The sequence below is a fragment of the Bombyx mori genome, chromosome 3 (genome assembly GCF_030269925.1).
Source record: "Bombyx mori chromosome 3, ASM3026992v2".
Lineage (NCBI taxonomy): Eukaryota > Metazoa > Arthropoda > Insecta > Lepidoptera > Bombycidae > Bombyx > Bombyx mori.
The window spans coordinates 12,020,367-12,044,860 of NC_085109.1; the positions used below are offsets into that span (position 1 = coordinate 12,020,367).

General features: G+C 37.4%; 1 long non-coding RNA gene across 1 annotated transcript in view; it reads left to right on the forward strand.

Moving 5' to 3' along the window:
• The window catches only part of LOC134201832 (uncharacterized), a 45,306-nt gene extending 21,269 nt beyond the window's left edge, over positions 1-24,037 (forward strand). Inside the window, exon 2 of the long non-coding RNA XR_009977089.1 lies at positions 23,690-24,037. This is a non-coding gene — a long non-coding RNA (uncharacterized LOC134201832). The remainder of the gene's footprint in view (positions 1-23,689) is intronic.
• Positions 24,038-24,494: the final 457 nt, after the last annotated feature.

The following is a 24,494-nucleotide window of genomic DNA, read 5'->3' on the forward strand; positions in this document are numbered from 1 at the left end:
AACTGAATACCTAATTACAATTCTTCAATTGATTTCTTGCGTGTTTTTTTTGGATTAAGAGATATATACAAGATTTTTCAATTAAATCGCTTCAATTCATAAGGTACGAATTGTATTATCCGACGGGACTTTTCGAATACTATTCTTTTCTATTCAGCTTATTTCTAGTCTTGTACATTTCATTTCAAAAGAACGAACTAATAATATCTTGAGGTCTGTCGGTTTGTTTGACTAGCGTTTTCATATTCACGATAGGGGGATCCCAGGTGGTTGGTTAGATAAGCATCAACCATCATCTCATTGAAAGTGAGGGATTTTGTTTAATAACAATAAAAAACGTGATTTTTTTTTATTGCTTAGATGCGTGGACGAGCTCACAGCCCACCTGGTGTTAAGTGGTTACTGGAGCCCATGGACATCTACAACGTAAATGCGCCACCCACCTTGAGACATAAGTTCTAAGGTCTCAAGTATAGTTACAACGGCTGCCCCGCCCTTCAAACCGAAACGCATTACTGCTTCACGGCAGAAATAGGCGCGGTGGTACCTACCCGCGCGGACTCACGAGAGTTCCTACCACCAGTAATTAAATCGTAAAAGTGCTTTTAATTGTTTTTGTATTATTATTTACGCTGTACGTATCAGAAACCACCAATAATTACAACACATCTCATTACACAGTACTCATTGCTCAAGTCGCCAACGCCGTTTCAAAACAAACTTATCGTTTCTATGAATATACGTGGTAAAGTAGCAATTATGAATGAACAGTTAATCTTAGGATGTTGTGTTCTATCACTGCGGTGGATGTTAATTGGCGCCTTAGTAGTAATAAAAAAACAGTGATTAAAACAATCGAAAGGTTATGGATCTTCTTAGTGGGTCGCGTTTCCGATGCGGTGGTAGATTCTGCGAAGCACTGCTCTTGCTAGGGCCAGTGTTAGCAACGCCAGTGTTACGCTGATATAGCTGATATCGTGTAATAAAAAATCGAACCCGCAAAAATTATAATTTGCGTAATTACTGGTGGTAGGACCTCTTGTGAGTCCGCACGGGTAGGTACCACCACCCCGCCTATTTCCGCCGTAAAGCAGTAATGCGTTTCGGTTTGAAGGACGGGGCAGCCGTTGTAACTGTACTGAGACCTTAGAACTTGTATCTCAAGATGCGTGGCGCGTTTACGTTGTAAATGTCTATGGGCTCCAGTAACCGCTTAACACCAGGTGGGCTGTGAGCTCGTCCACTCATCTAAGCAATAAAAAAAAAGCCTCTCAAAGCTATCAATCAGCTTAGGTAGATAAAACGGTAGCACAAGTCGCTCATAGTCGATGACTAATTATAAATACCCGTGTGCGTATCAATCTCTTAAAGTACAATATTGACATAATTACGGCAAGTCACAATTACGAGGCAATAATATTAATGTAATTAACAATAATAATTTGGATTTCCCGAATGAACTAAATTATGTGTTTACGATATGAATAGTGAGTAATCTGAGTTATAAAATTTATATCACTGTAATCTTTGGTCGATCGAGTGATACGGATTAGAGCTGAACCAAAAGTACATAAGAATATTTTAAGAACTATTAAATAATACTAGAGGTCCCGCAGTAGTCGAAATTCGACTATAATTAAATGGAATTGTAAGTTTGTACACTATTATGATTGTATTTTACAACAGACGTCAAGAACAAATGTTTCACAATAAATAGTATGCATGCGTGTGTGCGTCAAATACATGGTATGTAGTGTGTGTAATGTTTTCTTTATTGATTTAATGTATCTTATATGCATTATTTTAAAAAAATATTAACATTGTGCGCTTCTTCTCTATATTCTTTATAAGTGTGGAAAATTTCATACTCCTCCGTTCGCGCAATTTTCGTAAAAAGGGATACAAAGTTTTTGCTTCACGTATTAATATATAGATATGTATGCTCGAGTAGATATTGATATTGAATTGCGGCTCTACGTTATTAATAAAAATTTACATTGCAATAACTCAGCTAAGACGCCTTGTGAGCCCGCACGGGTAAATAAGCACGGGTAAGCTCCGGTTTTAAGGGTGGGGCAGCCGTTGTACTGTAAAAACTGAGACATTAGAACTTATGTTTCAAGGTGGGTGGAGGCATTTACGTTGTAGATGTTTATGGGCTCTGATAACCGCTTAACACCAGATGGACAGCAAGTTCGTTTAACAGTTATACAGGCTATTTTGTTATGAAGATGTTATGAAAAAGTTTTTTGTTATGATATTTTTTCCAAATTTCAAAACTTCCAATGGCTCTCCTGTAATGTAGCAAAAATATCGCTTAAACCAAATCGACGGCCCTTACGTACAAAGCGTCATTTCAATGTGTGTTCAAAATGTTGGTTTACAGGAGAGCGTTTTAATGTTTCAATCTCATATCTAATTAAATCATAAAAGTAACTTCCATCTTTTCGTGATTTCAAGTATTCAATTTTGGCCGTTTCTAATGGTATATTAATTATTTAAAATATCCTGGATTTTTTCGGAAAAGTAGTTAGATGACTGTACCTACCTAACTTTACCTTTAGGACTTCGGTTCCCTCTGTATTTTGTACCGTATGTTCCATGGGGAGTGCTCTGAGGAATTGTTCGAGATGATACCGGCATCTCGTTTTTACCATCGCACCGCCCGCCACCGGAGTAGAGTTCATCCATACTACCTGGAGCCATTGCGGTCATCCACAGTGCGTTTCCAGAGGGCTTTTTTGCCACGTACCATCCGGCTTTGGAATGAGTTCCCCTCCACGGTGTTTCCCGAGCGCTATGACATGTCCTTCTTCAAACGAGGCTTGTGGAGAGTATTAAGCGGTAGGCAGCGGCTTGGCTCTGCCCCTGGCATTGCTGAAGTCCATGGGCGACGGTAACCACTCACCATCAGGTGGGCCGTATGCTCGTCTGCCTACAAGGGCAATAAAAAAACCTACCACAACTATGAAATATGTTATAATAATAATAACAATAATAATAATAACAATAATGGACAGAAAAGTCAGGCGATTGTTAACGGCATACAGAATGCATCATCCACGTTCATCTGTAATGAGGTTGTATATTCCTCGGAAATCTGGGGGTCGTGGTATTTTGAATGCCAAGGATCTAAATAACCGAGAGATATACAACCTTAGGGAATATTTCCTTAAGATGAACGTGAATATGTATCGGGATGTCGTTGCAGTCGATAAGGGGCTAACTCCGCTATCGGGGTTAGCTACCGCTTAGCTACCGCTACCGCTTAGCTAACGGGAATTGGAAGAGGCTGAAGGTAGAGAGTATTTCAGATCGCATAACTGTATGGAGAAGCAAGGAGTTACACGGTAGGTTCTACCGGGCTCTTACAGGGCCTGATGTAGACCAATTATCTTCCGTGGCCTGGTTACGATTCAGTAACCTCTTTGGGGAAACTGAAGGTTTTATCTTTGCAATTATGGACGAAGTTATCATGACGAACAACTACCGGAAATATATAGTAAAGGATGGGACGGTCGACATTTGTCGGGCATGCGACCGTCCGGGAGAGTCTATTAGACATATTGTTTCTGGCTGTTCTCGGTTTGCTAACGGCGAGTACTTGCATAGACATTACCAAGTGGCTAGGGTTATCCATCAACAACTTGCTCTGAAATATGGTTTTCTTGATTCTGCTGTACCTTATTACCAATACCAACATCAACCAGTTCTTGATAATGGTCATGTTACGCTCTACTGGGACCGATCTATTATCACGGATAGGTATATTGTAGCCAATAAACCTAATATTGTGATAATAGATCGATCTGCGCGTCGAGCAGTGTTGGTTGATGTCACCATTCCTCATGACGAGAACCTCGTGAAGGCAGAAAAGGACAAATTAATAAAATATTTAGACCTGGCCCACGAGACTACCGCCATGTGGCATGTTGATTCAACCATCATTGTTCCAATAGTTGTGTCGGTACACGGCTTGATGGCGAAAAGTTTCGATCAACATCTTAAGAAACTTTCGTTATCCAGCTGGGTTAAGGGCCTAATACAGAAAGCAGTTATCCTCGATACTGCACGCATTGTGAGGAGGTTTCTCACTCTGGAGTCCTAACCACTGGTGGCTTGTGTCGTAGACACCGCCATCAGCGGCAATCTATTTTTATATAGTGTTTTTTAAAAATTGTATTTTTAATATCTTTTTTAAAAAATATTATGTAACTAATAAGATTTTAAATAAATATAAATAAATAACAATAATAATTTTTAAGACCGTATAAAAGTTCATGTAAAGATGACTGTCTCTACATCGACAAAGTCTTTTTATTTTTTAAAAGTTGACGTCCTATACGTTTATTTATTTTTTGAAATATTACTTATAAAATAAAAGATTATATATGGTAATATTCGTATTGACAAATAGAAAATGATTATGAAATTATAAAAAAAACGTGATTTTGGACGTGACTCTTTATACGTAGGGACCGTCGAAATAACCTTTGACCCCTCGATATATAAAATGTTTATTATATTTTATACAAAAACCCAACTTATCAAAAACTAACGTCAATCCTGAACCCCTAATTTTCTATAATTTGTCAAACGTTACTACAGAAGCGACCAACTATAATTTTAATCAATAAAGATACAGATGTCAAACAAACATTGTATGCGCCACATCTGGTGGACCACATCTGGTGTGACGTCACCAACTGAACATGTGGCGACAAATGGCTTTCATTGCACGATCATTGTTAATTTTATTGTGTTTGAGCTGCTAAATAGGTGTTGGGGTCGATAAAGCGGGGTCATTAGGCTTTCAAGTTTCATAGGATCTAAAGCTACTTTACTAAACTGGTGGTAGGACCTCTTGTGAGTCCGCGCGGGTAGGTACCACCGCTCTGCCTATTTCTGCCGAGAAGCAGTAATGCGTTTCGGTTTGAAGGGTGGGGTAGCCGTTGTAACTATACTGAGATCTTAGAACTTATATCTCAAGGTGGGTGGCGCATTTACGTTGTAGATGTCCATGGGCTCCGGTAACCACTTAACACCAGGTGGGCTGTGAGTTCGTCAACCCATCTAAGCAATAAAAAAAAAATACATTAAATGTTTTCGGTTTTCTTACACTCTTAATTTTGTTGGGTTACTATCGAGAAAAATATTTGACTAGACTATGCAGAAATAAAATAACAGAAGACTGTTTAAAATTATGTACACTAGTGGTGTCACCCAGTAGTCGGAATTCGACTATAATTAATTGAAATTATAAATTTGAACATTATTAAATACTTCTTTATATATTATATTCCTTATATATTCTTTAAATAATATTTAAAGACAAACAATACGCATCTATTATCAATTTGACCACAGACTTAAAGTAAGTAATAACAAAAGTTTCACAATAAACCAAGTGTTTATGTATGTGTGTTGTGTCAAATACATGGTAGTGTGTGTGTGATGATTTAATGTATTTTTTATGCAAAAATGAAAAAAAAAATTATTTTCTCTATATTCTCTATAAGTGTGGGAAATTCCATACTCCTGAGTATGCGCAATTTTCGTAAAAAGGGATACAAAGTTTTTGCTTCACGCATTAATGTATAGGTAGATTGAAACACCGACGCGACGGTTGCCTATCAATCCGATATTAAAACTTCAATACGGGCATAATTATTTTACAGGTATAATATTAAACGAAATATAAAAAGAATATTTTTTAACGCGGCATCTATGATCGAAACAAAAAAAGAAAATTTAACGCGGTGTCTATGATTATCTATGTTTTTAATTTACATAGACTTTTTAGATATAAGTCATAACGATTATTTTACATACTTAATATATAATTAAAATGTATAAATTGTCAATTATCAATAATACATCATAAGTTACAGTTACTAATAATATTATATACGCACATAAAACATATACCGACAAGGGACTATAAAGGAACAAGTGTGTTAAAATAAGAAAAAAAAAATAACCGCCTTAACAACATAACGTTTCTATCACACTTGAACAAATAAACCAGAGCCGGTACTCATTCATGAACCTTAAGTTCTAAACAGTAAGGGAGGTTTTAAATATTTCGAATGCAACCTTTATTTTTTTATGATTTTACACTTGTTTCCTGACACGTGAGAATGTTTAAAAGACCTTTACTTCCCAAGTTTTAAGGTTGATTTTGCTGTGAGATTATGTTGAATATATTACAACAGACACTTGTTTCGCTCAGTGGGGTTTTCACCCTCGGAACATGTGGTACCATTTGTTTTTGCGTTGGTTCAAGGGTTGAAATGCTCAGCAATTAAGCGCGCGAGGATCCTGATAAATGTGTAATTATTTTTGTTATAATAACGACTTTAAAAAAAAAAATCCTTACCTAAATCAAAGTTTTTACTTTTGTCCTCTTTAATGTTAATTAGGCAGAAGTTGGAAATGCATTTTATTATTTAAATCATTATATCATCAGATTGGTATGTACATACATATGTACCTACATTTCTTTGTAACGGGTTCTTTATATTAATTGTTATTTCGGATTCTTATTTAAACGTGCATTCCTGTTTTCAAACCTACATAATAATATATTTATTTCAAATTTTGAAATGTTCGTACACGCTTTTTTGTCATTGAGAAAAAGCACAACTATTGGAAACTCAGCAATTTTTATCATTCCATCACCAATGCACTTTGAATGACGTGAACAGTATCAACAGATTATTCTATAAAAAATTTAGCTGCAATCACACTTAGAATTTTATAATTTATCTTCTATATACATATATATAAAAATGAATTGCTGTTCGTTAATCTCGCTAAAACTCGAGAACGGCTGGACCGATTTGGCTAATTTTGGTCTTGAATTATTAGTGGAAGTCCAGAGAAGGTTTAAATTTAAAAGGTAGATAAATATGAAAATGCTCGGAATTAAATAAAGTTTAGGTCTTTTATTTATCGATTGAGGCACTACGAAGTCAGCTAGTATTTTATAAATATCGACTAATATATCAATCACTTCAATGAACAATGAACTGTCACTCCTGTTTATTACTATACAACGGAATGCTAATGTTATGTTATTATGAATTCTAGTCATTGAATATTTAGGCTTAATACGTCCGGCTAATAAACAGTTAGTATTCATTACTTCATAATAATAATAATAATGTTTTGCGTGTATTGTTTTATGTATTACTACTCTGATGTTGATAAACGATTAGGATAGAAAACAGAATTATTGTTACAGATTCTAGATTACAGAGCTAGTCCGTAAATTAAGTGTTAAAAAAGTGCATACTGTCATCCATTTTGTATCTGGAGATCGAAGACTCAATTGAGACTTACCGCTTCCTTACTATTTAAAGCAAAACCCATGTTTAGCGTTCCAAGTAAGAGGATGGTGTAATACTTAGTAAATATCTTAGTATTAAATTAATACAGTGATATCTATTATATAAAATGGTATGTGTAACGATAATATGTTATTTTTTTTTCTAAAACCTGGTGGTTTTTTACTGGTGGTAAGACCTCTTGTAAGTCCGCGCGGGTAGGTACCACCGCCCTATCTATTTCTGCCGTGAAGCAGTAATGCGTTTCGGCTTGAAGAGTGGGGCAGCCGTTGTAACTATACTGAGATCTTAGAACTTATATCTCAAGGTGGGTGGCGCATTTACGTTGTAGATGTCCATGGGCTCCAGTAACCACTTAACACCAGATGGGCTGTGAGCTCGTTCACCCATCCAAGTAATTAAAAAAAAAAACCTACCTGAACCGTCTGTTTAAACTTCATAATTTGTTTGTTATTGTTGTTGAAACTTTTCGAATTTTTCTGGTCTTAAAAACTTTCATATTTGGTACGATAAATCTAAATCGGTCTATTGATGCGCTTATCAACAAAACTAATAGTGCTTTAATATCGAGGGGTAAAAGACAATTTGGGTTAAGCGAAATTTCGCTTAATACGCGACATTTATCTTTGTGATTAAAGAGGTCCGTTTTATTTGATATTACCATCACCAATTCGATGTTTTTTATTGAACGTAAATTAGGGCTACTTCACTCAAATAGCTGAAGAAGTCTGATTTGGTTTTTTTTTTCAAATTTTAAATTTCCTGTAATATTGCAAAAATTGTCGCTTAAAACTGTGGCGGGTAGCCATCATACAACGCAAGATATTTGACAGATGCCTGAATCTCGCTTACGACATTTTCAAGATAAAGCGCATAGGTATATAAAAGTTCCGAACAACAACATTTGGACCGTCGGTCGACTACCGTCACCTAGTCTTAAATTTTTTTTACAAATTTTAAACCCTTAATACACAATGCTTTTTTAAAATCGGATCAATCGTTTTTGGTGAAGTTCGAACCAATTTCCACACAGATAAAAGCAATTATCCGTATGTAAACTCGCGATTTGTGACAATGTTATAACATTTTTTTATAATAGTTAATAACTTCTAAATAGTAATAGATAAGTCCATAATTTATTTATTTCTGCATCTTTGAAGTATATGATTGCTTACGGATAGCAGCCTGCTGGCGATGGATATTGTTAATGACATGCCAGTAAAAATTGATTTCGTGAATTGAGCTTTTAAGACGCCATCTCCAGATATGAAGAAACAATTAAATATGCTTTCGCAATACATCGTATATCATAAAACTACCTCGGAGAAACGAATTTAATTAATGGATTGTAATAAAATTATAAGTCAATCGACTTTCATTAATGAAATGGTCTAGTTTAAATTTCAAATAGTTAATTACTTTATCATATATTTTTTTACTAATGGAAGTGTCATAACTATTATTTCTTGCTTAGATTTGTTGATTGATTCCTTGAACAAATCAAGTAAAATACTAAATAAATAAAATGTATTTAATGTTGAAGGAAGATTCTTTTTTTCCAAAGCTTCTTTGTATATATTTATAAACCCTAGGCGTTTTTCAACTCTAGTGCAAAAGTGCGATTTTTTTATAATACTTTTTTCCCAACCATTTGAATATAAACAAAACAAACCTTTAACAGTAGACTGGACAGCGTCTCCATTTGTACTGAAATTAGACATTTTCAGTGACAATCCTTTGCCATAAAAAACGAACATCCAAAAAATAAACAAAAATTCAAATCGTCATAGATATTTATATTTTGTAAACCACTAAACAACTTTGTTACTGGCACGTCTTTGAACACAAAAATAAAAAGCACTTAAAAATTGTCAATTTATAATTATATTTCGAACACGCGTTCGATTACGTTCGGCGCGTATTCAAATCGATCGCAGACATCATCTCAACTCAACACGCCGCGTTAGACTGACAAAATGAAGCGTATAAAGTTGGACGGAGTCAACCGAGCCAGGGTAAAAAAGCACGGCGCCAGCCCAGTCTCGCCCTTAGAGATGCGACAGACGCGATTTCATCGGAATTTTATCGTACGATGCGTAATTATTACTACATTGCAAAGTTAAGTGAAACAGAGAACTCGAAATTTCGGGAATAAATATCTATAAGGTAAAAAGTTACATTCGAATTGGTGGGATTTTTTAGGTAAATATATAAATGACAACATTAACTAATCATACTTAGTTACATTCCGTTTTAAGCAATAGTTAAGACAATCGATTTTTTTGTTAACTTCATAACTATTCTTTTCAATACATCTGAATTTGATGATCTATGTAATTAAAGAAATATTATTATTATTTATAAATGTCCTAAACAAAGACTCGCATTAAGGGTATCGATAAATTTTGTTGGATCGCATCACTGGTGCGCCAGCCGGTCGCATTCTCTGGCCGTCGGCGCGGCGACTTGTCGTGAGGATCGCCACACAACACTATGCGTTCAGCAGAACATTTGTTCAAACTTACAGGCTATTTCCACGACCACATGTGCACATCCGTGACTCACGCACGCACACGCATTATACAATAATTTACGTACTTTATTCTCACCGTGCGACCGCTGCATTCAAGTCACCGATCAGAATTCGGATCGGATAATCGATATTACAATCATGCCAATTTATTCTTAGCCAATCGTTAAATGCTAAATGATTAATACAAAACTAAACGTAATCTTTGTGAACGCTAGATTGTTTCCAATTGAAGATATTACGCAAGTGACTGTATCATATTTATTTTTTCGATAAAATGACGCTCACGCCTACAAATAATGCCGCATCATAATGATATTGCTGTTTCACATATTTGCGGCAAAAACTGCCAGATATATATATGTATGTATATTAATCTTGTTTGAGTTTCTAATGCTTTTAACATTGCCCGAAATAAATCGTTCCCCATATTAGGAAGCGTGTTCTTTTTATTTTGGTGTTCTTGTAATTTTTTTTGTGTACCTCGATTGCAATGTTTGCCGGCGCGGCGTCCTCTTTATCATTTCTTAACGCATCCAGATTTGGCGATGTCGATACAAAATCCTGTTTCGTCGACTTTTTGCTCGAACATTTCCTTGGTTTCTGGGAACGTATCGCTAAAGTTTCGCCTCTGGCGACAACCGTTTTATATACAGGTTTTGCCATGAATTTTTATGGCTTCAAAGAGGAACTGCCACATGCGTCCGAGTAATAATAGCAAATGCATTTTCGGCGAAAGGCTTCATCGAAACGAAATAAATAAATCAAAATATCTGTTATCTTTGAAGCAGATCTCTTTTCCGTTTTATCTCGAAACTCGTCACGATTTGACCAATCCACAATACGTGCCATGTTCTTAAAAATTTAGGCTCTAATGTTTATACAATAATTTGAGTAGCGGCCTCAATGCCGAAGTGTGAAAGGATAACTCCCGAACAAATATAATGTCCCTGAGATAGTAAACAGAGGTCGGACATATCCGTGTCTCGCGTGGGTGCGCTACGCCCGGTCAGGTAAAGCTTTTGACACCTAGCCGCAGCCAGTGTAGACATGGCGTGAAAATCGGCGCGTTTTATTTAACAAGTTTTTTTTTTAATTTTTATTGTTTACAGAGGTCTATCGAAAACTTTGACCTGGCTAGTGCGATTTTGAGAGAAACGCGTATCCAAATATACGTAAAATAAATGGTTTCTTTCCAACCGTATTATCAATGAGTGATGCGCTCCGAAAATGCACACTCAAAGGTCAGTGAATCGGCAAGGCTGTTTCACTTATCCCTACACCTTGAATACTGTATAAGTGTAAAATTAATCGGTTAATTAACGCCAGCTCTTACACTGAGTAATGAACGGCCACCTGGCAATGATAAGAGTGCTGCCAAATATAGGTGCGCACATAATTCCAATGCTTCAATAACGAATGCACCTCATGCTTAATTACAATAATAATGAATACTTTGTATGTCAAACGTGATGCCTCCAGCACGCCTATACCATTACAGGATATTGCATAAATTTTAAAACAATTAAATTTTTGTAAGCATGAAACAAACGCTACCTAAAAATCGCTTTCTTTAATTCAACGCTCGGAATACTGAATCGAAGAATGGATCCAAAACGAAGTCAGTCATATAGAACAACGCATTGTGAGACCTTATGAATATGCGTATAAAGTAAAAATTCAATTGGCATCGATTTCACAGCTGATCATCGTTGAGATTTTGAAATAAGAACCTTCAACGGGTTTGTTTAGATCGCTTTTTGCTTGGAATCGGATTTCCTCGGTTGACAGGATAGCAGGCGCCGCATTTGCCGCCGTGGCGCCGGCTGGCCGCCAACACCTCGTGTATACTAGCCTCGCGACCTGGCGTCCATCAACTGGTATTTGACTGAGTAAATGAGTCAATACCGGTAATTCATTTCTAATCAAATATGATTCCGGCAGAACTGATTGACATTCATTCGTAAATATTCATGTTAATCATAAAAATACGATACTTGTGATACGCACCGATAATTCAATTGTTACGGTAGAATCGAAAACAATATTTTACTAATTAAACATTATATTATAAATTATAAGAATTAAATTCGAGTCACGAACAAACTAAAAGGATTCGTTGGTTGAGAAGCACAGCACTTGCCTCGTCCACACATTCTCGGCGGGCGTTCTGAAACAAAAACAAGTGTTTAGAAAGAGACAAACTTATCACAGAAGCGATGCCGCGAAGTGAAACATCGATAATTTATGCGAACATCCCTACAACTCAAGGATAAGGTAAACGAAAATTCGACCTACGCTTCCAATCTTAAAGCACAAAATAGATTTATCATATTCTCCACTCGCATTGGTTGAAACAGGTGTTCAGAAGCTTGTGTTCCGAAGCGTTACAATTGAATATAGAACTTATTTCTACTATACATAGGCTATTTTTTTCTGTATATATGCTGTTGCTTAAGCTGTTTTCTTTTAATAAATCCTTCATAGCTCCCAGATGTGCATTCTGTACGCGCAAACCGTATCAGTGGCGGAGACTGCGTAATGGGAACGCGATGCCGGCAATTAACGGGGCTTTTAAAACTTTTTCTAGTAATGACTTTGGATGTTATATTTAATCGAATGAACTTTTCCTAAAATTATACATAGGTTTTAAGTGATTTATTTTAGGTAACTTGAGTATGAATTTAGAATTTGTTTAAGTTAACTCGTTTATTCTTAAAAATAATAATAATAAAAACGATAGCGAACGATTCTGTAGGATTTGGAATCAATCGGTCACTTTTACTGGTGGTAGGACCTCTTGTGAGTCCGCACGGGTAGGTTTTTTTTTTTTTTTTTTTTTTTATTGCTTAGTAAGATGGACGAGCTCACAGCCCACCTAGTGTTAAGTGGTTACTGGAGCCCATAGACATATACAACGTAAATGCGCCACCCACCTCGAGATATAAGTTCTAAGATCTCAGTATAGTTACAACGGCTACCCCACCCTTCGAACCGAAACGCATTACTGCTTCACGGCGGAAATAGGCGGGGTGGTGGTACCTACCCGTGCGGACTCCCAAGAGGTCCTACCACCAGTAATTAAGGTACCACCGCCCCTCCTGTTTCTGCCGTGAAGCAGTAATGCGTTTCGGTTTGAAGGGTGGGGCAGCCGTTGTAACTATACTGAGACCTTAGAACTTATATCTCGAGGTGGGTGGCGCATTTACGTTGTAGATGTCTACGGGCTCCAGTAACCACTTAAGACCAGGGCTGTGAGCTCGTCTGCACATCAAAGCAATAAAAAAAAAAACTCGAAATCAACGTTCAAATTAGGATTGCCAGCCGGCCTCTTTAATTACATTACACATTATCTTTTTATTGTAATCTAATAAAAGTATCTACTATTATTACAGCTCACGAAAAATATTAATGTTACTAAACAAAGCCGAACGTTTATCAATAATTCCGTAAAACAATACAAAATATAACTGGAATGTTTAAATTTATAGTTTTTTTTTAAATAAATAATGCGAAATTACTGATAACTGTAAAAAATCAAGTAGGTACGCATATGTAAAACGGTTCATTATTCTATACGATTTATTCAATCTATCTAAAATCCTATGCCTATGCTATGCTATTTTAGCATCTAGAAAAAGTTGGTAGCCCTAGTTCACTTTTTTTTTCCGATTGACTTCAAAATGTAACATTTCTAAAAGACTGTTAAATAAACAAACCAATTTTTGTGGAACGTATATTTTATGGCGTTGATTTTTTCCAAATCTCCCCACCATAAAGTTAGAGACGAATTTTTAGACTTTAACAGCTTTGAATTAATACTTTTTATAACCGGGTGCAAGTTAAAAACGGTCATCCGGGCCGGCATCAAAGTAGGATTTCCTGCACTATGCGAACCAGAAATCGATATATACATACTTCAATACGTTGAAATATACACATGCCAATATTAAATATGCGGACAAAGAGCAAAAAAACATGTTAATCGCACGAATATTTGCCCGATGCAAAAATTGATCTTGCCGAGTCAGTCTTTAATTCTTTCAAGCTTTATTAAATAAAAATGATATGAATTCAAACTCATATCGTATTTCAGGAAATATCAAAAGATAAACTGCATGTGTACTGATTATATTTTAGACTAGCTGAGTCCCGCGATGTTACCTGCGATTATTGTCGTAGCGCAGGTAACGCCCCGGGGCGAAGCTAGTCTAAGAAAATCAGGGAAAGTCTCGTTAAAATCGGTCCAACCATTCCAGAGATTAGCCGGAACTAACAGACACCGACAAAGATACAGACAGACAAAACAAAAAAAAATGTTATTTTGGTATACACATACTTACGCATTTAGTAAAAAAGTGGTTATTTTATTATTAAGAACAGACACTACAATTTTATTTATTTGTATAGATTGCAACCACTTTTTTGTTATTTTCCTATATCACTCTATAACTGTTCAAAGACAACGTTAATTTTCGTGACGGACGGGAGAAATAGAAATGAAACACCTTTTTTATTTTTATTGCTTAGATGGTTGGACGAGCTCACAACCCACTTGATGTTAAGTGGTTACTGGAGCCCATAGAGATCTACGACGTAAATGCGCCACCCACCTTGAGATATAAGTTCTAAGGTCTCAGTATAGTTACAACGACTGCCCACCCTTCAAACCGAAACGCATTACAGCTTCACGACAGAAATGGGCAGGGTGGTGGTACCCGTGCGGACTCACAAGAGGTCCTACCACCAGTAATTACGCAAATTATAATTTTGCGGGGTGGATTTTTACTACACGATGTTATTCCTTCACTGTGGAAGTCAATCGTGAAGATTTTTTTTAAGTACGTATTTCATTAGGAATATTGGTAGGTACCCCGCCTGCGGGATTCGAACATCGTTGCATCGCTAGCTACGAATGCACCGGACGTCTTATCCTTTAGGCCACGACGACTTCAAATTTTAGTGTGTGTATTTTATGTTAGTATTAAACTTTTGTGTACGTATGTTTTAAATGGGGCTTCTTGTCGTAATCGGCTAGCTAAGCCTAGTTTAAATAAGCAGTGTAACCATCATAAGACTTGAAAGTCAAAATGTCAAATTGGATGATGACCATCTTAAAACTAAAACTGGGTTTGTGGCGGAAAATGAAACAAATTGCCTGGGCAATTTCTATCGTCGCTTTTTCTTCCTTATTACTTATTCGCTTTTCTTACTTATTCGCTGGTAGTCTAAGGGACTATTCCAGATTCTGGCAGATGCGTAGATAAGCTCATCGGCTCAATCTGAATTAATTTGCTAACAGTAGCCCTAGCAAGAGCAATGCTTCACAGAATCTACTACCGGATCGGAATCGCGACCCACTGAAAAGATCCAGTGAGAGACTCAGTTGGTTCAATAGTCTCTTATAATATAGCGTTAACGCAAAAAAATTGAGGGTTTTTTTTTTGCCTGCGCCGGCGCATATATGTCAATGTGTCAGTCTGACGGGAACAGGTAGCCCTTTGTTAGAGAACAATGGGTGATCCGCGTCTTCCCTTTTTTTTGTAACGAATGTAAATCCGATTACGATGCTTTATTACTTAATAATTACATTACGAGATTAACCCTTCGTAATTTGAACGCAAATAAACTTGATGAATGATTTAATTAATGTAAATGACGAATTTTATCAGTGTACTCCTTTAGTCGGACCTATAGGGTAAAGATTAAAATTTACGGTATACGATTACACAGACTTATAATGGTTTTTTTATGGAATAATCTAGGTCGATTTACAAAGTATTATTTGATTGATTAGGTACGGAAACTCAATAATATTATTATCAAATACACTATTGCATTGCGAAAGGCAAGAAGATTGTAAATGATTTTCGCCGTGTTTCCTTGAGCGCTATGACGTAACCCTCTTCAAACGAGGCTTAAGCCTTCTGCCACGGGCTTTTATTCATATTATTCACAAATATGTGTTATGTAAACACAAAATGCCTAACATTAAATTTAAAAAACATGTTTTAAATTACCATTTCTTGTGCGCGGTCGGAATATGAGCCCTTAACATTCGAGATAAAGGCAAAGTATGTATGTATGTATCTGACGAAAATTTCACTCCATTCTAATGTCGACAACCATAGATAAAGTCCGGGCGTAACTGGAATGGCCCTATAGGCTACCAATGAACAGGTAAGAAAAAAGTAGTTAAAGATTTAAAAGAGTCCGCAGTGTTTGTGCTGTAGCTTGGCTATCTATCATTGCTGACGTCCAGGATCGATGGTGACAACTCACAATCAGGTCATCCAACTTCTCGTCTAACTTCGACAGCAATAAAAATGAACAATAATTTTCAAAAAGTAATCCTTCAATTGGGTAGGTATCGTTAATGGGTTTCACGAAAAAAATATGATCCACGTCTCATACTATTGGAGTCGTGTTACGAAATAATAACACAAGCCGTGATACTACTATGATTAACAACTTATCACATAACAAAAACGCATTCAAATATCCGTCTAGTACCTGGTAACCTAAATCCAAGGCACCTGATCGGGACGCACCTGCGTGTGTCCGCGGCGAATCCTTTCGTTTTTTATCCCAACACCTGCCTCTTGTGCGGATACTCTATTGTGCAACATAAAGCTTATAAGAAATAGAAGTGGCCAGAAGAATATTTTTTGATAAACTAATTTACAACCAAAGACTTTTCTTTAGATTCGATTTTTTAATCGGAATCCATTTAAATACAAATTTATTGTTAACGGAGATAAATAATACAAAACTGAATATTTTGGTTTTTTCTTTGCTGTGTAGATTTTGATTTTCAGTGTCACAAAGGGTAGTCGTAAATAATGTGAAAAAGAAAATGTTTGTTATCCGATAATATTTAATGTTTCCCTCAGATTTGTTGGTATTTTCTATGTTTATATATAACTATTTTCGCTCTAAGTTTAGCTATGTACAGGATCATCTGTCCCGCCGTCTCAATAACTCCGACTGGGTTCCCGCCCGGTCCGGGATAGGGCGCCGGCTGTGAGCGGCAGGAGTTTTTAGTGAAGTTCGACTCCCACATACCCCACCTGCCGTGCGGGTGGGGATCCGGCGATTTTCTCCTGTGGAAAAAAAAAGTACAGGATCATAAAGAATGGTGTCGTATTTGTATATTTTTATTTTTCTCAACCAAAAACTCGGAGGTAAGGTGAAAGAGAGAGGGGCACGTAAAAAATTACCATTTCTGAAAGTGCACAATTATGTGCAACGAAACAAAATCGTAAAAAGTAAATTATAATAATTCTGTAAAAAGGATTGCCGTTGAATATTATCAAAATATATAACTTTTTATGAGTACTATTCGTATGTATCCTATGTCGTAGCACTCTTGTTAGAGCGGTCGTGGTCGTCATCTAGCATCATTGCTGTGGGCAGATGTTATGCACCTCACGAGCAATCGCCACTCCTCCCGTGTACTATTACTGTGTGGTATATAGAGCGATCAATGGTCTATTCTCGTCGTCTATTTGAAGTCGCCGTGGCCTAACGGATAAGACGTCCGGTGCATTCGATGCACCGGTGTTCGAATCTCAGCCGGGTACCAATTTTTCTAATGAAATACGTAGGTACTCAACAAATGTTCACGATTAACTTCCACGGTGAAGGAATAACATCGTGTAGTAAAAATCTTCTTCTTCTTCTTCTTCTTTGTCGTTTCCTCATTACTGAGGGTCGTGACCACCTTGGTTCAGTTTTTGCACCAGCTTCCTCCAATGTTGCCTGCATTCGGCCTGCTTAATGGCGCCCGGGACGCTGGTAGTAAAAATCATTGCCGCAAAATTATAATTTGCGTAATTACTGGTGGTAGGACCTTTTGTGAGTCCGCGCGAGTGGGTACCACCGCCTTGCCTATTTCTGCCGTGAAGCAGCAATGTGTTTCGGTTTCAAGGGTGGGGCAGCCGTTGTAGCTATACTTGAGACCTTAGAACTTGTCTTGGGGTGGGTGGCGCTTTTATGTTGTGGATGTCTATGGGCTCCAGTAACACCAGGTGGGCTGTGAGCTCGCCCACCCATCTAAGCAATAAATAAAAAATCTGTTCGCGTCAAGAAAAATGTATTGATAATATGTTTCGATAGTGCCAAGAACAGCTGTACAGGATTTTGACTTAATCAGATTTAGGATTTGAGACGGGGTAAAGCGCGAACGAAAAAACTAATCTGTATATCTTCGATCAATAAATGCTTGGCTATAAATATTATATAAATGACAAATTTACAGAGATACGTCAATTTTTTGTCAATTATTTACGTCAGTTTTGAAATATAGTTAAACAACCAAAACTATATATCTAAGCATTGTAAGAGTATAATAATGGATATAGTGTCGAGTATAGTTATTTTGTCATGTAAATACTGCCAAATGCAAAATAACATTTCAAATGCTTTTTTTTTTTTTGTCAGGAGGAAATCGCCGGACTTCCGCCCTCCCCTGGGGATGGAGGGCGGGGCATGTCGGAGTCGAACTGACTAAAGCCTCCTATCGCTCAATAACCCGCGTCCGAACCTCGCATGAGACAGAACCCATGAAAAGGCAAAAGGGGGAAAGTGAAGCGTTTAGTGCGGAGCACATCTCTCCCATCACCCTCCCCCTCGGGACGCCGGACTGGCGGTCGTCGGCGCCACGACCACCAGCCCTCTCGGTCGGCAGGCTATCCGGAGCCCGCCTAGATGGCGCCGGTTAGAATGGGTTATCCTACGGAATACCCCGCTGGGTCAGAACCAGCGTGGGTCGAGGATAGCCGGCCTTTCATCACCCGGATGCTCTTGCGTAAAACGCGTGCAGAGCAGCTTGCACGTCGTCTTCTTAGGCCCCCTTCGCCGGTCCCCAGACCGACATATGAAGGGGACCCGAAACACTTAGAGGGCCAGGGCTTGGGCGAGATCCGCCTCCCTGGCCCCCGCTCGACGGCGGCGGGATTGTGCGTCTCTCACGCGCCCCACCACCTCCTTCTGCGAGATGGTGCACTCGCAGAAGTCGAGCATCGCCTTCCACGACTCGTCGTCGCCGAGCATCGATGCCACAACACTCGGCAACGACAAGTCGGTTCCTATTTTTGCGACGAGGACACGGCGCCACCCCTCCCATGCGGGGCAGGCGACGGGCGTATGCTCTGCCGTGTCCAAGTCGCAACCACAATGGATTTCAAATGCTAGTGCGTTTTCAGTTCTTTTGATACTCAAATCTAGCATTCGAGTTAAAATTTAATTTTGTCCAATATAAAAAAATGCATGAAGAATTTTTTATCTTAAGAGTTTGAGTTATATTGTTTACTATGGCTTTTTTATTCAATTAATATCTTAGGGTTAAAAAACACAAATTGATGGAAAAATCTTAAAATTTTCCATTGAATCTTTGACCTTTAAGATAGTCGTCGTTAAGATAGTATAAAACAAGCTGATTACTTTTTTATACAGGTGTTTGATAGTGATCATAATAAACGATAAATAATTTCTCAATCCAGTGATGTTTGTTTTGATAATAACTGTAACGATAACAGAATATTTAATATCAATATTTCTGTTTTTAAACGTCAATACTTATTACAATTATATCAAGTCCTTGGATTTGTTTCATGTTAATACTCATATTATTTGCAACGGTTTTGTGTTAGCAAATGCATCCTTTGAAATTTCTCTTATTGGTTTTTTACTACCATTTGAATGAAATAAGCAGACAAGTGGGTACAGGAGCACGTTAATGTCCCAAAGTGATTTGAAACATCAGGTAAAAGAGTGAGTTGTGTTTGGATCTACACAAGTTCATGTTTGGATTTGAACATCTGCATGGCAAATAAAACTGAAGCTGCGATGTTTCACTTATGTCAATATTTAATTTGACATGTGTCACGCAAAACTTAATTACACAGATAATGTGATGCAAAAAAAATTTGGATACAAAAGACGTAATTGTGTAATTGCTCGATAGACCGTCCAAACGTTATTGTTCGGAACTTGTACATATGTAAAATTATCCACGTCCTAGCTTAGCTGGAATAGCACATATGCTACCGGCCTTTAGATAGGGAATTAAGAAAAATTATCTTGAAAATGCAATTAGCGAGATTCAGGCATCTGTCAAATATCTTGCGTTCTATAAAGCCTTCGTCAAACAGAACGCGTACTTAACGTCGCGCTCTTCAAATTGACTAGATGAGTCTAATGCTCCTTGACGCAACGCATTCGCCAAATCATTGTGCCTTTCGATAGCAGTGTGAAAATTTAAAAGTATTAAGAAATCGAGTGATTCAGATGTGGCATTGTATAAGCACGGGTATTTTCTAACTATTTATATCATTTTTTCGGGCATTATCTAGTATTTTAATACACATTCACTCGGACGCTAAAATAAAATTTGTAAAAAATTACAACGCCTGACGTCAAGACGTCCCTACGCCGCGACAAAGCGCTGCGTACTTATAGCGCTGGGGCTCTGTTTGACGGTATGTTACCATAGTAGTACAACACATCTCGGCGTCATAGCGCGGCGTCAGTTTAGCGCTCTGACGCGCGTTAATTACGCGTTCTGTTTGACGAAACCTTAAGAGCTAGCCGCTACACACTTTCCATGGCTTTTAGAAATGCACTTAACTTGAATAAGCCTGAATTCATTTATGAAACTGTAATGAATCATTCAAATTTATTGTGTAGGAAAACGAAACATGATTAGGGGGATTAAACTGATAGATAGATAGAAAATTTAGATTGTGCTTACATTGTCTTTATTAGAAAATTGTGATTCCGATATTTTGTGTATGTTATTACGATTATTTGGAGGAATACGTCATACGAATATACAATAGCCCTGTACCCCTGGCACTGTACATACATACCTATGAATAACGGTGACTAACATGAGGCTTGAGTTAAGACGATACGTGAATATTATACGGATTTGTGATTGAGGAGTATTTGTAGCATCTCTAGAAGATCGATCATATTCATTAAAAATAAAAAAATAAAATTAACATCTAAGAAAAAAAAATTTAGTACCATAAAATTTTTGGATGGCCGTGTCTAAGCATTCATCGCTCTACGTTTTGCATTTCGACAGTGTATAAAGGACGTTAGATGAATTTTTTACATGAAAGGTGTGATTCTGTAGCCGATTAACTAGTCTTTTTTCATATCAAATTACTTACAGGTGAATAAATATTATACAAAAATGTTTTTATGTATCAATTCTGTGAGAGGCCTATTTATTGTTTTACATGGTTTTTGATTTTCAATTTCTTATTAGTTTTTAATAATCAAACAATTCCGGTCAAACAAAATACGTATATCATTATTTATTACGAAAACATCTTATTAATAATATTATAATAAACTCATTACACATCTTTGCTTTTATATGTGATGCTTGACGCCCAATCGGCTTTGTATCGATCTGCCCGAAGACCACCTCAAAAAATACCAAATTTATTTATTTACTAGTAGTTCTTGTCTTTTCTTTCGGAGTATTTATTTTTATTAAACACCCGTCGACGACACCGCAGAACAGGAAACCGGACCGGCAATCATCGACATTATTATTGTGGAAAACTAAAAAACATCGCACACGCAATCTGTGGGGTCCGCGTTTGCAAAAACTGTCTGGTCGAAATGAGTGATGACGTCATCAATCGCACGTCCACGCCGAGACACATGCAGACGCGACACATGTCAGCAAACGACTTGATGTTTCCGCTGCGAGAACGGACGGGCTTAATGTGGATATGTTGCGTCCTAAAAATTAAGATTATCTATCTGTTTTGTTAATGCATTTTAGTTTCGTTATTTGGAAGCCGCTTTTCAATGTTGCAGAATTAATATATGATTTTTTAAATGACATCATAGTGAATACCGAAATAAGCATAAAAAACTATTGAAAATGTCATGATTTTTAGTGATTAAATGATAATTATTGAATGTACATCTTCGATAAACAGTACAAAGGATGTAAGCTTACTAACGTCAACAATAAATAATTTGACTCCACTCGTTGTTCTACTTATTATTTTATTAATAATTATTTTCGTAGTGAATTCAAGTTGGCTTTACATCAGAAAGATATAGCTTTTAATACGCTTGGGTACCCTCACCGTTTTCCCATACACTAAAAATACGAAGTTTTCACTGATTTCGCTTTGGTTCAAAGAGTTTTTTTTGACGAGATAACGTCATAAAAATCGATCGTGAAAAAGTGTCACGTTCCGCCTGAGTCTAAGCGTGCAAGCGAGAGCTCGGAACTAGGGATAGAGAGACATGATCGGCCCCAGCGTTCATTTATCGAAAAAATTGTAATTTTCAATTAACTTCTTCTTTGTATCATACGAAATAATGATAATTCAGTGATAATAATTCAATTCAATTCATATAAGTATGCAATTTTTCATCAATGTTTTTTATGATGTAAAAATATCGTCCGTAAACCGATTTTGCAGACAGCCAATTTTTTTTTTTTTAATATTAATTTGACGTCCCGTCCACGTATCGTGACCGTAACTTAAGCCATGAAATTTGCCGTCAAACATTCCACGAGCCTGTAACGCATCTCTTTGCGAGAGAGCGTCTCAAGCAAAAAAGGCTGAGGTTCCGATGAACTGACAACCAATGAGCCGGATGTGAAGCTAAATTAGTTTAAATTGCCCTCACATTTAACTTGCCAGCTAATTAGGTGTAACTTTCACAATTAACATATTTGTTTAATTGCTAAACTTTTAGGATTTGTTGTTATCGATTCTAGAAATGAATAACGCAAAAGTTATTAATGTTCTAGAATGTACAATAAAAGCAAGATGGCGTCATTGAAAACTTTGAAATGACGCGAGAATGTTGACCACTGTTTTATTCGTATAAATAATAATATGACGGTCTGATTTAAACGGATAGCTACTAGAGCCACTAAGAACATTCACAAATATCGTCCTTGAACTTGAGGCGTGAGGTCTAAGTGTAAATTGTACTTGAATGATATAAAGCCTGTTCAAATCGTGATTGTTTCGCAATAGTCATAGAAACAGTGCCGTACACACATCATTTTCCTGAAATAACCCATAAATTATACTTATACGGCAAAAAAAGCATTTTCTAAAATATTCGATACATTAGAATAATGTAATGACAAAAAAACCCGAGGTAAAATCGTAAAAGTACGTACAACTCGCGGAAACTGAAGAAAATTCTACACGAATCTTGTTTGTTTTTTAGTAACAACAAAATATTTTGGTAATGGAATAATTATTAGAGCCCACTGAGTTTCTCGCCGGATCTTCTCAGTGGGTCGCGTTTTCGATCCGGTGGTAGATTCTGCGAAGCACTGCTCTTGCTAGGGCCAGTGTTAGCAAGACTCCGGCTTGAGCCCCGTTAGCTCACCTACATGTCAAGGAGAAGCTGAACTAGCCTGGTGGTAGGACCTGTTGTGAGTCCTACCACCGCGGTGGTAGGCACCACCGCCCCGCCTATTTCTGCCGTGAAGCAGTAATGCGTTTCGGTTTGAAGGGTGGGGCAGCCGTTGTAACTATACTGAGACCTTAGAACTTATATCTCAAGGTGTGTGGCGCATTTACGTTGTAGATGTCTATGGGTTCCAGTAACCACTTAACACCAGGTGGGCTGTGAGCTCGTCCACAAATCTAGGCAATAAAAAAAAAAGCCTCTCAAGGCTATCAGCATAGGTAGGAAAAAAATGTAGATAATAATTTATGGTAATGACTTTACTATGCAATACAATTCCTATAAAAACAAATGTATAATGGCGTATTCAATTTCTACTAATCTATGTTTATTTCAGTCCAAGTACACTCCTGGACATAGGCCCGTCTCAAGCTTCACCATAATGATCAGTGCTGCGCTGCCTGCATCTGGCGGATTCCCGCCACCCTCAACAGGTCGTCGGTCCTTCTTGTGGGAGGTCTACCCACGCTACGTCTTCCGGTACGCGGTCGCCACTGGACAACTTTTCAGCCTCAAAAGCCATTTGTTCCACGAGCAAAGTGCACTGCCCAGTGCCACTTCACAGTAGCAATCATTTGGGCTATGTCGGTTACAATGGGTTTCTTGCGAATCTCCTCATTTGATGCACTAAAACTTTTTTTTAAATATATAATAAACTCTTTAAAATTCGTTTTTATGTCACAAAGATCCACGCTTTTTATTATTATTATTGCTTAGATGGGTGGACATTTACAACGTAAATGCCGCCACCCACCTTGAGATATGAGTTCTAAGGTCTCAGTATAGTTACAACGGCTGCCCCACCCTTCAAACCGAAACGCATAACCGCTTCACGGCAGAAAAAGAGTGGTGGTACCTACCCGTGCGGACTCACAAGACGTCCTACCACCAGTAATTACGCAAATTATAAGTATGCGGGTTTCATTTTCTATTACACGATGTTATTTCTTCACCGTGGACGTCAATCCGGAATATTTGTTAAGTACGTATTTCATTAGAAAAATTAGTACTTGCCTGCGGGATTCGAACACCGAAACAGTCGCATTTCTCGACACGAATGCACCAGACATCTTATCCTTTAGGACACGACAACTTCAATGTATTTTTAAACTCAATAAAGGCTTCGTCAAACAGAACGCGTA